General features: G+C 39.6%; 1 long non-coding RNA gene across 1 annotated transcript; it reads right to left on the reverse strand.

Annotated features, from left to right (window-relative positions):
- Positions 1–502: 502 nt before the first annotated feature.
- Positions 503–2,993, reverse strand: LOC119280700. The gene is made up of 3 exons (XR_005138153.1): positions 2,948–2,993; positions 1,365–1,508; positions 503–636 (listed from the first exon to the last, which is right to left on the reverse strand). It is a non-coding gene; the product is annotated as an uncharacterized LOC119280700 (long non-coding RNA).
- Positions 2,994–17,896: the final 14,903 nt, after the last annotated feature.

Here is a 17,896-nt window from a genome sequence, read left to right on the forward strand (position 1 = left end):
ACCTCCGTTCGTCCTTCTTCAGTCGCACGACAAGCTAACAAGAGCATGACAACAACATAGCAACATCAACCAAGCTTTTGATGCATCATTGCACAAGCACATGCACACCAAAGTCCAGTCCAGTAAACATCCATCAGTACCAGTGCATCTTCCATATTTTAATATATGATATAACATCGAAAGGACACTAGTAGAAGCAAATATCTTTTACTAAATGACAATCACTTCCCAATCTCACAACCTGGACTACTAGTTGATTTTATTTTTATTTTAATTTTTTGCTTTATTTCTTCATTATTTTATATACATGTATTTTGTTCACAGTAAGAGACCATATTACTAAGCCTGAATATGTCAGCAGTAAAAGAAAATCACCATAGGCCACTGACCACCACCACTGACCACATATCTATCAGCTCGATGGCTAGAGCAAAGCACAGAATGACCACAAAAGCTAGTTTAAAGAGCATGAAGAGGAGAGGCCAGGGACTCACCTAATGTAGTTGTAGCCTAGGAGGCAGCCATGGGAGCCCAGGTCATCACACCATGTACGAACTACTCGATGGACTCAATGTCGAGCCCTTCATCTTGACAACCCACTCTACATAGCCCTTGAGCGTATCAGGTTAACTCAACCTGTAACAATAAAGTCAGGTCCTTTTTGAATGGTCACGACACAGAATGACAGAGTAGAACATTTGAGATTGATAACCACATAGCCATGCTAATGGTAAAATCAAAACTTTATTCCATCATGGACCCAAATCATGCCAACGGGAATAAAATAAGCTTGATCCTGTCAACTAAGCATCAAAGGCTCTAAAAGGGATATGAGCACAATATTGACTATAGGAACAGAAAACCATGCCCTAAGGTACAACTAGTGGCACATACAAACATTAACGACGACCTAATTAACACGACTTGAAGGCCAGAATGACAACACAGCCTCGCCATGATGACTGGCGGAAGGCGAGAAACTACTGACAACCATGCATTATTGATATAACTGGAATATTAATGAGCTGTAATTATCAAAATTGCTAGAAACATCTTCATGATGAATGATTTGAATTCAACAAGTAGAAATCCCTTGATCTCATAGTTTTACAATGGAGCATCAAGCTATGTACTGGTTGTTAGTTACATGAAAAAAAATCTATAATAGTGAAGCATAGCCAAGAAGCTACTGTACTGACTGTTGCTTGCACATGTTTCCTTTCAATCTTAATCTAAAGAGAAGAACACAGGTTCCAAACAAGACTTTTATAGTATTCATATAAACCTCCATCTCATCTACTGCCCAGAAAGGTTAATATAATCTAAAGAGAGTTGAAGCAAGATGGATGTGAGGTGGACCAGACGTTGAGAGTCGGTGCTGGCAACAGTTGTAGGGAGGTGGGCGTCGAGATTGGTGTGGTAGTCGCAGAGGAACCAAGGTTGGGGACTTGCGTCCTTGGAGGTCAAGGACAACGAGGAGCACATGCCTGATTCCTTGGCTCCACTTTCTGGAAAAATAAATCAAATCAAGGCAACGAATTCAGTAAACATGACAGGGAAGAAACATATATGCAGGTATGATCTGGCCGTTTCGCATGTAATCCGCAGGGTAAGTAGTTATTCTACCTGGCAGGCTAACATCTACCCCACAGACTTGCTAGCTTGTTGAAAAAGAGATGTCAAAGCAGACTACATAACAGGTCATAGTACCAGTCTAAAACAGACCACATGATCTGCTTTTGCAAAAGCAAATATGTACAGACCACATGATCTGCTTTCGCAAAAGCAAATATGTACAGACCACATAATCTGCTTTTGCAAAAGCAGATATTTTGTTGCAGGTCCAACTGGGCACGCAGTTCTATAATCTACTTGTAAATTGAGAGTGTGCAATTCAAGAAACATGTTCCAGAAATACTAGTTGTATGTGTAAAAAATCTAGTAGAGCAACACAGACAGGCTCCGAATGTAGTATTGCTAGCAACACAACCAGGCTCTATGTAAGAAAATGAGAAATTCTATTTGTGGATGGACAGAAGGTAACATTCATTCAAGAATGTTGCGTGATGTCCAAATGAAGGGCATGATCTCCCATTCTCCAGGGACATTTGCATCATAGAAATGTCTTATTGGGAACTCATCAAGCAACGACCAAGGTCACACAAAAAACAGAGTTATATATGGGCGATTAGTACATGTTCAAGATAACATGTACATGTTCTCAATTGAGTCGCTTCCATGGATGACGTTCTTGGATGATGCGGATAACAAGTTATAGAATGCAGAATAAACAAGGGATGTGTTACATGGGCGATCAGTACATAACATAGCAGGTTCCGTGTGCTCAAAGAGACCATGCTTATAATATAGAATGGAGGAAATGGGTAAAACTAAGACTCTCCTATAACTGGGCATGCACTTTTTTTCAAGTCAAGCAACATGTTCAAGAGTTACATTATCCTGTATTCTGGTACAGATTCAAAAAAAAACATCGTGCTATTTGAAGCTCAGAAATTCATTCCATTCCACGACAAAGATTGATTTTCCAAATTCCCAAATGCATGCACGTGTCCTATAGAGAAGCAAGACTATGCGTTTCAAGTGACAGTACTTGGATACAAATCAAGCCAAAAGATAACACCCAGCAAAATACCGCCGGAACAACATCACATTCTCATTCAGCATCAAATCAAGATGACAAGCTCAGATACTAGAAATGCTAAGGTAAACACCATACTTTCCACATACCAGAATTAATCAAGGCATGACCCTGCCACACAGAGGAAGCCTAAACCCTAGCATTTCATCAACTCCCTAACCAAAACCAGGACATCAAAAGGACATCACCACACTACTAGATCACCAAAAACATCACCATCTTTGGCCCGATGGCCATGGGCACACAGAGCATAAGAGAAGGCATATGAAGAGTAACCGAGTGTCTTACGCATGTGGAAGTCGACTAAGTGGCCCCACGAGAAGCGTCAGAGTGAGCGCCGGCATAGGCACAACTACTTTGCCGGACAACGTCGTCTCTAGAAAGGCATGCCTTGCAACAGCATTGTCGACGGCTCAGAACCAAGCTTCCTCCTAGCCGGGCCGATTGACAATAGCGTAGGCAGAGTCGCCTCCTGACTGAACCTGGATTCCCTGTTGCCATCTTCCCGCAAAACATAAGTTGGAAATCTTGCTTTCTCTGCAATTTCATATGAGATCTAGTCAGTCAGTAGGTACTAGAAGTTTTCTAGACTAGACTCCTATCAAAATTCCAGTACTTGTCTCTAATATTATGGGATGAAGGGAGTAGCATTCTTTCAAGAATGCTCCATGATGCCCAAATGAAGGAACATTTGCATCAGAGAAAGGTCATATTGGGAATTCATCAAGAAACGACCAAGGTCACACGAAAAACAAAGTTATATATACATGGGAAACCACCATACCATGCTCCCTAATGGAAAATCAAACCTTTACTCCATCATGGACCCAGATCATGCCGAAGGGAATAAAAAAAAGCTTGACCCTATCAACTAAGCATCAAAGTAGCATAATTGAAGGCTCTAAAAGGGATATAAGCACATTATTGACTCCAGGAACAGAAAACCATGCCCTAAGGTACAACTAGTGACACATACAGACAGGAACAACAACCAAATTAACATGGCTTTATGACTAGAATGCCAACACAGCCTTCGCACGATGGCTGGGCTGAAGGGAAGAAACCACTCACACCCATGCATCATTGATATAACTGGAATATTAGTGAGCTGTAATTGTCAAAATTGATAGAAAGATCCTCATGATGAATGATTTGAATTCAACAAGTAGAGATCCCCTACTCATAGTTTTACCCATGGAGCATCAAGCTATGTATGTACTGGTTGTTAGTTACATGAAAAAACAAAATCTAGAGTAGTGAAACATAGCCAAGAAGCTACTGACTGTTGCTTGCACATGTTCCTTTTCAATCTTAATCTAAAGAGAAGAACACATGTTCCAAACAAGACTTTTTTAGAATTAGTATAAACTTCCATATCATCGACTACTCAACAAGGTTAATATAATCTAAAAAGAATCGGTGCGGGAAGGACATGAGGCGGATCGGACCTTGGGAGTTGGCCCTGACGACGACTGTAGGGAGTGGGTAAAAAGGGGAAATGGGTAAAGGGTCTATTTGGTTTATGCCCCCAACCCACCCTACCAAACTATTGGTCATGCCAAGTCACTTGTATGTTGTTTGCTTTGTTGCCAAATATTTTGTGCCAATGGGTCTTTTGTTCCTCCCTTCACTGATTCTTGCCAAATCTTTGGCCATCCCTGGGCGGTGGAATCACACGCCAATTAATTGGCAAGCTAATATTGGCAGGGCAGCTACAGGCAAGAACCAAACATACCCAAAAAGATTGGCCTATAATTGGGCATGCATTTTTTTCAAGTCAAGCATCATGTTCAAGAATTAGATCCTCCAGTATTCTGGTTTGGATTCAAAAAAAACATCGCGCTATTTGAAGCTCAGAAATTCATTCCATTCCACGACAAAAAATATTTTTTTGAATTCCCCAATGCATGCACCACTCCTATAGAGAAGCAATACTATGCATTTCAATGTGACTGCTTGGATACAAAACGAGCTAAAAGCTGCACCCAGCAAAGTACCACCGGAACAACATCACATTCCCATTCAGCAGCAAATCAAAATGACAAACTCTGGTACTAGAAATGTTAAGGTAAACACCATACTTTCCACATACAAAAATTAATCAGGGCATGAACATGCCACACACAGGAAACCTAAACCCTAGCATTTCATCAACTCCCTAACCAAAACCAGGGCATGAAAAGGACATCACCACACTACTAGATCACGAAAAACATCACCATCTTTGGCCCGATGGCCATGGGCACACAGAGCATAGGAGAAGGCATAGTTAGAGGAACCGAGTATCTTACGTATGTGGAAGTCTAATAAGTGGCCCCACAGGAAGCGTCAGAGTGAGCGTCGGCGCAGGCAGAGCTGCATTGCCGGACAGTATCTTCTCAGGATGGCTAGCCTAGCAACAATGCCGTCAATGGCTCAGAACCAAGTTTCCCCTTTGCCAGGCCGTTTCCCAATAGCGCAGGCAGAGCCGCTTCCCAACTGAACTTAGCTTCCCTGTGGCCATATTCCCACAAAAAATAATTTGCAAATCTTCATTTTTCTGCCATTTCATATGAGATCTAGTTAGTCAGGAGGTACAAGAAGTGGTCTAGACTAGCATCCTATCAAAATTCCAGTATTTCTATCCAATATAGACCTACCAGCTCCATTGATCAGTATTCTCGCCCCTGACATCGTCCGGAAGATCAAAAAATGACTTTCCCAGATGGCTGCGGGTCCAGGGCATGGCAGATAGGTGAAACAGGAACTCACGGGTCAGAGTTCTAGCAGATGCTCAACAACACAGCAGCTGGAGAACGGTGCCGCATCGAAGGGCGTCGGACAATACCATGGAGTTCTAAAGTCACTGTAACAAGACAGTAGGCTAAACATTATATGCCATCACATAGTAACTAACACCGTTAAACAGAAGAGCTATATACTTTTGATAGATAAGTGTCTCCAAAATTAAAATCACAAGATTGTGGTGGCCGGAAGACCGCCACCACCAATCTAAAAAATGTTGAAAGGAGAAACATTTCTCAAGCTTTGGGACAACATATAGATGAATGAATACCTAGGATCCATAAGTTGTTGCAGACGGGGGAAGCTCCAGGGGTGCCAGTCGTTGTCATACAGGATCTGCACATGCCTCACGGAGCTGGTGCAACCAAGGGCAAGAAGGAGACCTTGGTGAGGTGGTGAATCCGCATCAGCCAATTCTGGACAAAAACATAAATGTTTCAAATAAACTAATATTGGTGCTTATCAAAAGATAAAATTCATGATCATACTGTACTACACAAGTAGTGAGATGATAAGTGTGGTTATGACAAACAATATAACAACAGCGTACTACTAGAAAGCATATATTTTGCCATTGTTTTTTCTAAAAACAATAGGACAAGAGTGACAACTAGAAAGAAAGGAGCACATATATAGAGATGGAAAACAACATCAATTGTTTTCAAGTGTTGACATTGAAGCAACACAATCCTCTAAAAAAAACACGCGGTGCAACAACTATATATAACAGGAGGAACATCATCACAAGAGGCAAAGATGATACAAAAAAGGGAGACACGTGAGTTTGCTTGGACCAAAAATGCTGCTGCATATGCATTCATAGAAGAAAGTGAACACCCAAAAGGGATGCTATACTATAAGCTGAACCAAAGCGTGATGTGCATAACATCCAAAAGGGAACATCAACACATTCACAAGTGCCATCCAAATCAGATCTGGTGGTGCATGGGAGGGAGAGAAGCTCACCATGTACGGCCGCTGGGAGGAGAAGAGGAAGCAACCATCAATCGTTGGAGAGAGGAGGCAGGGACGAAGAGATATCCTCCACCTCCTCTAGCTGTCCACGCGCTTGGTGACGAGGTGCTCCCCACGAACAACCCCATGGTGTCGAGTCAGATATACATACTCTCCTGTAATAATAATAATAATATCCAAAGAACCAAGTCAAGTTTCTCTACGAAGACAAGAGAAGACAAATATATGCTATAACTGTGGACAATGCCAAACTCAACTCTTCTAGCACAAGCCACATTCATGAGATGGTAAATTATTCACTAAAAATCCTAACTTGTTTGGTTCACAACTCCACATGACAACTAGCAATGAGCAAGATTGATCATGTAGAAGATAGACCAGTCATCAGCCATTATCACTAGCACCTGGAAAAAACATATGCAGTGCACAAGTTTGATCAGGAGCTTGTCTAGCATATGCAATATATGTTAGCAATAACAAGCATTCTTCGGCAGTGCCCCTTCCCTATGGATACGTAAGGTTTACAGTTTCACTGGAATGGCGATCAGCATGCTTTCAGCAACTTTTATACCGATTTTAGAGCAACAGCTTAAAAGCCACTCATGTAATCCAAACAACAAACAAAAAAACTTAACTTTCCAGTGGAAACAAAGCAATAATTCAAACTGCTCTGCTGCTAATGGGATCCATTGAGCATAATCAGTGCATACAAAGACAAGAAAATATACTAGTCATACCTATTCGGGTGCTGGATACAAGCAACAAAACAATCTCTCAAACAACAGAGGAATGATTGAGTTCGTGTTTCTGTTGTTTTCGCTCGAAAGAATTGATAGAATTTTGTCTGTCCGTTCCAATAGAGGAATGATTGACTAATGTGAAGGGTTAATAACAAAAGCCCACTAAATTTTAAACCTCAGTCACTAAAGTGGATCAAAAATGGTCGCATTGATTAGGCCCATGTAACAGAAAAACATCATCTTCTAGAAGTAATAGGAAGGGCATAGATGTTATTTCCTCTCATGATACCTCACTACACGCTCGCAGCAACAGCTGTTGCAACTCTACAATCAGCATAAGTAGTGTACATACAGAAGATCACAATCACTTTGATTTCTTGAATAGTCTTAAAACTCATAATTAACCTAATAAAAATAGATAACCCTTGCAAAGACATAACAAGGTGATTTATATGCATTTATCCTTGGAAGCCTGTTTACTTATGTTTTCTATCATTTTAATTCCCAAACTGAGCTTCGAAGGTCATGTAGATGTACAAGCAAATATGCAATTTGATTCCCAAATAGTTCATTTCCTTCCATTCCACATGTCCGTGACAATAGAAGCTACATCAATGTGCTGGCATACAGGACAATATCACAGTCAGTCACTTTGCCAATGCTACAGTCCTAATTAACCCACTGATTGCGCAGAAACTAAACACACATTTAGTACTCTTGCTATATACTTGATCCACCAAGCACAGCAATAGTTAGTAGATCAAGGAAGGCAAGAGAAACACCATGTCACAGCCAAACAGACCCAACAGCAACTACTGCAGACCAACCTGTGGTTTACCCTCATCCCCTTGCAATGCATTTTCCTCTCAGAAAAGTATGCATTTTTCCTCTCATAAAAGAACATTTTTCCTCTCATAAAATATTGCAGGCAAGCACACACGATCGAGGAGGGGAAGTGAGACAGAAGGGAACTCACCAATGGGCACCTATTGCATTTGAAGCAGGCCTCACAAATGGACTCGCTGGTGAAGTTCTCCCCTGCGCACACCAAACGACGGTCTCTAGAGTATATGACTCAATAATCGTCCAATTGCGGTAATACACCTGGCAATGATATCAAAGATCTTCATCAGCTAATATGTAAATCATAGGTCACATACATAGCAATTTCCTAAAAAAGATATTAAGCATAACTAATAAACCAAGAGTGAATTATGATGCTCCGAAGCAAGCCAACTAGTTATTTTGCAAGCCACTCTTAAAGGGGCAATGTTAGCAACTGCAGCTGGTGCCCTCCAATTACGCATGAGCAGTATATATACAACAGATCACATTCACTATGACCTCTTGCAAAGTCTTAAAACTATAAATTAACCTACTCCCTCCTATCCATATTAATTGTCACTGATTTAGTATACTAGAGAAATAGAACCATTGCAAAGCAAAGCATGCATTTCATTCCCAAATTGTTCCGTTAACTCCATTCCACATGCTTGTAGCAATAGAAGCTACAGCGATGTGCAGACATACAAGACAATATCAATCAGTCACCTTGCCTTTGCTATAGTCCTAGTTAACCTAGTGATCGCAGAGAAACTAAACACGCTATTGTTGTATGCCTGATCCACAGCAAGCACACCAATAGTCGCTAGATCAAGGAAAACTAGAGGAACACCATGTCACATCCAAACAGAGCCAAAAGCACCTACTACAGACCAACCCATGGCATACCACCGTCCTTTCAGAAAATTATTCACTTCTCCAAAAAAAGGTTGCACAAGTGAGACCGAAAGACACTCCCTGTTGGGTGCCTTTTGAAGGTGATGTAGGCGTCATGCCTACCGACTCAAAACAGAATCCAAACATCAAGAGAAGGTCAAATATGATGTTTATTTCATTAAAGGCACACAAAAGTTCATGTTTTGGAATACTTATCTTTCGTATACAAAAGTATAGATTCAAACCAGAGCATCATGTGGACATAGTCACCTCATTATTTTTCGGTGTTTTGCTATGCTATTACAAAACAATGATCATAGGCAGTAAGGAAATCAAATAAACCTAGGACCAGTGCTAACCAGGAAACATATAGTTAAACATGAATTTTGCATACATGATAAGCCAAAACCAAAACAAGGGCATGAACTGTTAGAAAGGAAAAAAAGGAAAGCACAAACCTTGGCGCCCCCAATTAGAAAGGAAAAAACTACTGCACGTACCAAGTGCATAGAATCGACAGAAAAACATGAAAAGTCCAAGCAAATAATTTTTTTTACAAGGGAGCCAGACAAATTTCAATTCACATCAATTTTACCAAACTGAGCTAAGTGCATTTCATACCCAAATTGTTATTTCCCTTCACTCCACATGCTTGTTGTAAAAAAACTACATCAACGTGTAGGCATACATGACAAGATCATAGTCAGTCACTTTGCTTTTGCTACATTATGAATTAACCTACTGATTGCGCAGAAACTAAACACATTATTACTCTTGCTATATACCTGATTCCCCAAAACACAACAATAGTCGCTAGTTCAACGAACATGAGAGAAACATGGCAAAACAGAGCCAAAAGTACCTACTACAGACCAACCTGTAGTACACCCTCATCCCTTGAAATGCATTTTTCCTCTCGGAAAAGAGAATACATTTTCCTCTTAGGAAAGAATACATTTTTCCTCTAAGAAAAGTGAGGCAGAAGGGCACTCACGTTGGGAGCCTTTTGCAGTTGAAGTAGGCCTCACACCGACGCACTCGCTGGTGAAGTTTCTCCTCCGCGCTCCTCCGCGCACACCACACGGCGGTCTCCAGAGTATGACACGACAATCTTCTAGCAAATACGGTAAATGCCTGAGAAAAATATTAAATATCTTCATAAATCACAATAGAATTCAGCTTCACAAGTAGTGAACAGGCTAAAATATCTTGTAATTTAAGGCACGAATGAAATAGGATACAACCATAAATATGGGTACTGTTCAGACTACAAATTTAAAATGTCGAGCCAGTCATACGTGCAAAAAACATAGAAGGAACCAGTGGCTTATTGCCAATCATGTCAATCATTAGCTGTTGACAGTTGCAGTTGTTATGAAAAAATCATTCTTTAAACGAATTATGACCCATCAATGTCAAAAGAATGGCATGTATCAGGAAATGATCAGTATAGTGGATAGTTACCCCAGTTGCATCATTAAGCAAAACCGCAAGGCATAATTGCTTCATGTATGAAATCTGCATCCTAATCCTCATTACACAGAGCTACTGTGCATCATGTTGGGGGCAACTAGTATGAGATCAGAACTTGAGATGAGATCACGCAATCCATTTATATGGGCCATCAATCTCCATCTAGTGGCACGGGTACTGAAAAGTGGGATAAGATGGTACATTTTGCATACAGATCCCTAAACATATAAAGTATAACATTCAACGACAGTGGTACATTTGTAGTGTAGGACATAATAGATTTTGCACGGTACTGTTCATGTGCAAATACATGAAATGGATACTTGTTCAAGTCAGAATATATACATAGAAAAATTCTCTCCTACTGTATACACATAATCGGCATAGGAAATAACCTTATTATGCCAAGCTAATGTACTAAACCCAATTCATTACAACGATAACAATTACACAAATTTGAAGTGTTATCTCCCCTTTTGATAAGCATGATCTCATATGTACTTTGTAGTACACAGCAGTTACACAATGCATGTTTGCAAATCCAAAAATAAGACGGAAGGGCACTCACTGTTGGGCGCCTTTTGAAGTTGAAGTAGGCATCACATCGATGGACCCGCTGGTGAAGTTTTCCCACGCGCATACCACACGGAGGTCTGTATAGTATATGACTCGACACTCATCTAGCAACAACGGTACGGTACCTGAGAAAGGCATTAAAAATCTTCATCGGTTGATTCATAAATCATACGTCATATTCCATCAAGAATTGTAGGACATGACATATATATAATTAACAAATGAAGTGAATTACGATGCTTTGAAGCAAGCCAACCTTTTTTAAGGACACTATAAAGCTAGCAACTTGGCATTGTCGAGTGTATTAGCTAGCGCCACTGGTAAGAACTTTCAACAAGTTGATAAATCCAATCAAGGAGATTAAGGACGCCTCATGACAGGCAGCCAAAAGGGCGTCTCCTTCAACCCTAAAGCATACCAGACCGCACTGCATGATAATAACTACTAGGATGTGGGGCCCAAATCTCCCCAGGTATAAGGAGCACACCACCAAACAATTCAAGCAATCCAGCAAAGTGCTTGCCATCATCATGGTTATTCTCTGTACAAAGAAATTGTGCATGTGATGGTCTCATGGATATGTTTTTAATCTAAGTTATAAGTTCTGAAAGCTAACTTTGACAATTTATAACAGATAAACCTTTTGGCCCAGATCGATACATATGATAACTATGAATGTGTTTTGTACATATTTTTCTATCTTCTATAAAGCTAAGGTACGTCTTTGGCGTACCCTAAAAAAATAACTACGAATGTGTGTTCACCCTGAAACTAACATATGAATAACATGTCTGCTTTGGAACATCATATAAAGAACTTAGTGTTATCATTTTTTATCTTTCTTAAAGCAAGCACAAAAGGTTAACAACCCTTCGAACAACACCCCATTGTTCACCTTCTCCTTCTGCTTCCCCTTGCTCCACTTCTATAACCCACCCACAACACACCAAGCAAACTCCATGAGGCCGTGAGAGAGCATCATGGAATAGAGATAGATGGAGGGAGAGTGTGGGGTTCAACCTTCTTCTGCTTGCCTCCGACGAACTTGTCGTGCTAGGACGAGGGCAGAGCCTGCGATAGCAAGCGAACAAGAGAGGTGAGTGGCATCCGTACGGGACCACACTGCTGCTGCTACTTGACAAACAATAGCACTAATAAAACAGTAAGTGAAGGAGCTAATTTGAAAAGTAGTAAATAATATAATCAGAGGTGCAAGCATATCTCCATGTGATCAGTAAAAGAATTTCATTTCTATTACAGCCAATTCCATTTAAATCTGCAATCCTCAGAAAATATGACACATCTACATGAAGTCATGACCCAAGAAAGGCAGTTCTGACTTCCAACAGCGAAAAGTAACCGACCAGCTGAGATAAGCGAACTATTAGATGATAGATCAGAACACAACTCAAAGTTCCCATGATACAGTGTAATAACACTAGTATCACCATCTATGTTACAGAGGGAAGGAGAATTAATTAGCAGTATCAGCAAACGACACATACTTCCCACACATGATGGTCATCACCGAGCATGCAGACCCTCATCTTGGGGCGCGAGACAAGGGTATTCCTCACCTGACTCCATATGAATGCCTCCGGCGGTGTACCGGGATATACAATGAATCAAGAGTGACATGTATGAAAATTATGAGGGTGGCCTTGCCACAAATACGATGTCAACTACATGATCATGCAAAGAGCAATATGACAATGATGGAGCGTGTCATAATAACGGAACGGTGGAAAGTTGCATGGCAATATATCTCGGAATGGCTATGGAAATGCCATAATATGTAGGTATGGTGGCTGTTTTGAGGAAGGTAAATGATGGGTACATGATACCGGCGAAATTTGCGTGGCATAATAGAGGCTAGCAAAGTGGAAGGGTGAGTGTGCGTATATCCATGGACTCACATTAGTCATAAAGAACTCATATACTTATTGCAAAAGTCTACTTAGCCCTCGAAGAAAAGTACTACTACGCATGCTCCTAGAGGGATAGATTGGTAGGAAAAGAAAATCGCTCATCCCCGACTGCCACTCATAAGGAAGACAATCAAAAGACTACCTCATGCAACAAATTTGTCATACAACTTTTACCATACGTGGATGCTACGGGACTTGCTAACTTCAACACAAGTATTTCTCAATTTCATAATTACCCACTAGCATGACTCTTAACATTACTATCTTTATATCTCAAAATAATTATCAAGCATCAAATTGGTCCTAGTGTTTAATGCACTTTCTATGATAGTCTTTATTGTACCCAACTTGGATGCTCATCATTCTAGGACCAAATTTATAACCATAGCAAATACCATGCTGTTCTAAAAGACTCTCAAAATATATGAGTGAAGCATGAGAGATCAAAAATTTCTTCAAAATTAAGCCACCGACGTGCTCTAAAAAATATAAGTGAAGCACTAGAGCAAAAACTATCTAGCTCAAAAGATATAAGTGAAGCACATAGAGTATTCTAATAAATTTTAATCAAGTGGGCTTCTCCCAAAAGGTGTGTACATAAAGTATGATTGTGGTAAACTAAAAAGCAAAGACTAATATCATACAAGACGCTCCAAGCAAAACACATATCATGTGGCAAATAAAAATATAGCTCCAAGTAAAGTTACCGATAAACGAAGACGAAAGAGGGGATGCCTTCCAGGGCATCCCCAAGCTTAGGATTTTGGCTATTCTTGAATATCTTGGGGTTCCTTGGGCATCCCCAAGGTTAGGATCTTGCCACTCCTTATTCCATAGTCCATTGAATCTTTATCCAAAACTTGAAAACTCCACAACACAAAACTCAACACAAAACTCGTAAGCTCCGTTACTATAAGAAAATAAATCACCACTTCGGTACTGTTGTGAACTCATTCTAAATTCATATTGGTTTTAAACCTACTGTATTCAAAGTTCTCTATGGTTTATACCCTTACTTACTAGCCATAGATGCATCAAAATAATCAAACAACCCACGAAAGGCAGAATCTGTCAAAAACAGGACAGTCTGTAGAAATCTATATCATTCGAATACTTCTGTAACTCAAAAAATTCTGAAATAAATTGGTGGACCTGAGGAATTTGGCCATTAATCATCGTCAAAACGAATCAACCTAAAATCACTCTCCAGTAAAAAATGCCAGCTATTCTCGTGAGCGCTAAAGTTTCTGTTTTTTACAGCAAGATCACATAGACTTCACCCAAGTCTTCCCAAAGGTTCTACTTGGCAAAAGCACTAAATAAAACATAAAATCACATCTAACCAGAGGCTAGATGAATTATTTATTACTAAATAGGAACAAAAAGCAAGGAACAAAAATAACATTGGGGTGCCTCCCAACAAGCGCTATCGTTTAACGCACCTAGCTAGGCATGATGATTTCAATGATGCTCACATAAAAGATAAGAATGAAACATAAAGAGAGCATCATGAAGAATATGGATAGCACATTTAAGTCTAACCCACTTCCTATTCATAGGGATTTTGTGAGCAAACAACTTATGGGAACAATAATCATCTAGCATAGGAAGGTAAAACAAGCATAGCTTCAAGATTTTAAGCACATAGAGAGGAAACTTGATATTATTGCAATTCCTACAAGCATATATTCCTCTCTCATAATAATTTTCAGTAGCATCATTAATTAATTCAAAAATATAACCAGCACCTAAAGCATTCTTTTCATGATCTACTTGCATAGAAAATTTACTACTCTCCACATAAGCAAAATTCTTCTCATTCGGAATAGTGGGAGTATCGTAAGAGACTTGAATACTATAAATTGTTTCCACATTAAAAGAGTAATGTTCAGAAAAAGGGTAATCATAATCATGACAAGTTTTATAAATATAATCATCACTACTCTTTATAGCATAAGTTTTATCACAATAATCATCATAAGTAGCAACTTTGTTCTCATCATAATCGATTGAAACCTCTTCCAAGATAGTGGAATCATCACTAAATAAAGTTGACACTCTTCCAAATCCACTTTAATAAATATTATAAGATTCAAAATCCTCCAAAATAGTGGGATTATTACTTCCTAAAGTTGACACTCTTCCAAACCCACTTTCATCAATATAATCATAAGAGGCATGCTATCATCATAACAACTTTGCATAACAAAACTTGTGAGACTAGAAATATCATCTTCATTAAACATAGCATCCCCAAGCTTATGGAAAACATTAATTGCAACAAATATATTCTCAAATATGTCATCCTCATCAAACATAGCTTCCCCAAGCTTAGGTCTTGTCTTATCGTAAGCATAATCACCCTCATCATTAATAGTATGGATAGCACCAATAATATAGCAATTATCATCATCACAATGAGTAGTAGGAGCAACATCATTTGAGAGGGATACCTTTTTACCTTTGATTCTCCTTCTTTTATTTTTCTTCTTCACATTATGTGTGGGCTTATCCCTCTTTTTTGGCTCCATATTGATGAGATTGGTTGAATAGAAAGCTCCTCCTCGTTACCTGATTCATCATAAGAAATAATAGGAGGATATTGGGAAGTCTCTTCCCTTTCATTAGTATTCTCATCATATTCTATTTGCTTTCTTTTCTTTATGTAATTGGCAATATAAGGATTTTCAATGCAATTCACCGCACAATACATATAAATTTCCTCTAGATCAAAATCAAGAAATCTATCAAGATTAAATTTTGGAATACCCTCAGTTATACGTTTCATTTCTTCATACCCCAAAAGAAGACTAAGCTCTTTATGATGATCAAGGGTAATCAAGTTATCACAATTTTTGGACACGATTCAGTTATGAAACAATTTGCATTGGAGATTTAAATGACCATGTTCATTACAAAGTTCACAAGGCTGGCGAAAAATATTGAATTTTTCAGCACAAACGGCTAGCCTTTCTTGCAAAAATTTAGTTTCTAAATGCTTATGCCTCTTGCAATATCTATCTTCCCTATTTTGTGCGTACATGCTTATAGGAGACATTTTCATCATAACTAGTGCAATCATCATTAGTACTATGGATATTCAAAGAGTTCATACTAATAACATTGCAATCATGCTCATCATACAGAGATCTAGTACCAAACATTTTAATGCATTCTTCTTCTAGCAATTGAGCACAATTTTCCTTACCATCATTTTCATGAAAGATATTAAAAAGATAAAGCGTATGAGACAAACTCAATTCCATTTTTTTGTAGTTTTCTTTTATAAACTAAACTAGTGATAAAACAAGAAACAAAAAGATTCGATTGCAAGATCTAAAGATATACCTTCAAGTACTCACCTCCCCGGCAACAGCGCCAGAAAAGAGCTTGATATCTACTACACAACCTTCTTCTTTTAGACGTTGTTGGGCCTCCAAGTGCAGAGGTTTGTAGGATAGTAGCAAATTTCCCTCAAGTGGATGACCTAAGGTTTATCAATCCGTGGGAGGCGTAGGATGAAGATGGTCTCTCTCAGACAACCCTGCAACCAAATAACAAAGAGTCTCTTGTGTCCCCAACACACCCAATACAATGGTAAATTGTATAGGTGCACTAGTTCGATGAAGATATGGTGATACAAGTGCAATATGGATGGTAGATAGGTATTTGTAATCTGAAAATATAAAAACAGCAAGGTAACTAATGATAAAAGTGAGCGTAAACAGTATTGCAATGATAGGATACAAGGACTAAGGTTCATACTTTCACTAGTGCAAGTTCTCTCAACAATAATAACATAATTGGATCACATGACTATCCCTCAACATGCAACAAAGATTCACTCCAAAGACACTAATAGCGGAGAACAAACGAAGAGATTATGGTAGGGTATGAAACCACCTCAAAGTTATCCTTTCTGTTCTATCTATTCAAGAGTCCGTAGTAAAATAACATGAAGATATTCTTTCCGTTCAATCTATCATAGAGTTCATACTAGAATAACACCTTAAGACACAAATCAACCAGAACCATAATGTCACCTAGATACTCCATTGTCACCTCAAGTATCCATGGGCATGATTACACGATATGCATCACACAATCTCAGATTCATCTATTCAAAGAGTGCCCCAAAGTTTCTACCGGAGAGTCAAGACGGAACCCGCAAGTTCATGGAACCCGCAAGTTGATCACCAAAACATACATCAAGTGGACCGCGTGAATATCCCATTGTCACCACAGGTAAGCATGGCAAGACATACATCAAGTGTTCTCAAATCCTTAAAGACTCAATCCAATAAGATAACTTCAAAGGGAAAAATCAATCCATTACAAGAAAGTAGAGGGGGAGAAACATCATAAGATCCAACTATAATAGCAAAGCTCGTGATACATCAAGATCGTGCCATAGAGAGAACACGAGAGAGAGAGAGAGAGAGAGAGAGATCAAACACATAGCTACTGGTACATACCCTCAGCCCCGAGGGTGAAATACTCCCTCCTCGTCATGGAGAGCGCCGGGATGATGAAGATGGCCACCGGTGATGGGTTTCCCCTTCGGCAGGGTGCCGGAACGGGCTCCCAAGAGGTTTTTGGTGCTACAAAGGCTTGCGGCGGCGGAACTCCCGATCTAATGTTATCTTCGAAGGTTTTAGGGTATATGGACTTCTATAGGTGAAAGAAGTCGGTCGAGGAACGCTCGAGGGGCCCACGAGACAGGGGGCGCGCCCCCCACCCTTGTGGCCACCTCGAAGCTTCCTTGACTTCAACTCCAAGTCTCCTGGATCATGTTTATTCCAGAAATAGCGCCCCCGAAGGTTTCATTCCATTTTGACTCCGTTTGATATTCCTTTTCTTCAAAACACTGAAATAGGCAAGAAAACAGCAATATGGGCTGGGCCTCCTGTTAATAGGTTAGTCCCAAAAATGATGTAAAAGTGTAAAGTAAAGCCCATAAACATCCAAAATAGGTAATATAATAGCATGGAACAATAAAAAATTATAGATACTTTGGAGAAGTATCATCGAGCAGCTCATGT

The sequence above is a fragment of the Triticum dicoccoides genome, chromosome 3B (genome assembly GCF_002162155.2).
Source record: "Triticum dicoccoides isolate Atlit2015 ecotype Zavitan chromosome 3B, WEW_v2.0, whole genome shotgun sequence".
Classification (NCBI taxonomy): Eukaryota; Viridiplantae; Streptophyta; class Magnoliopsida; order Poales; family Poaceae; genus Triticum; species Triticum dicoccoides.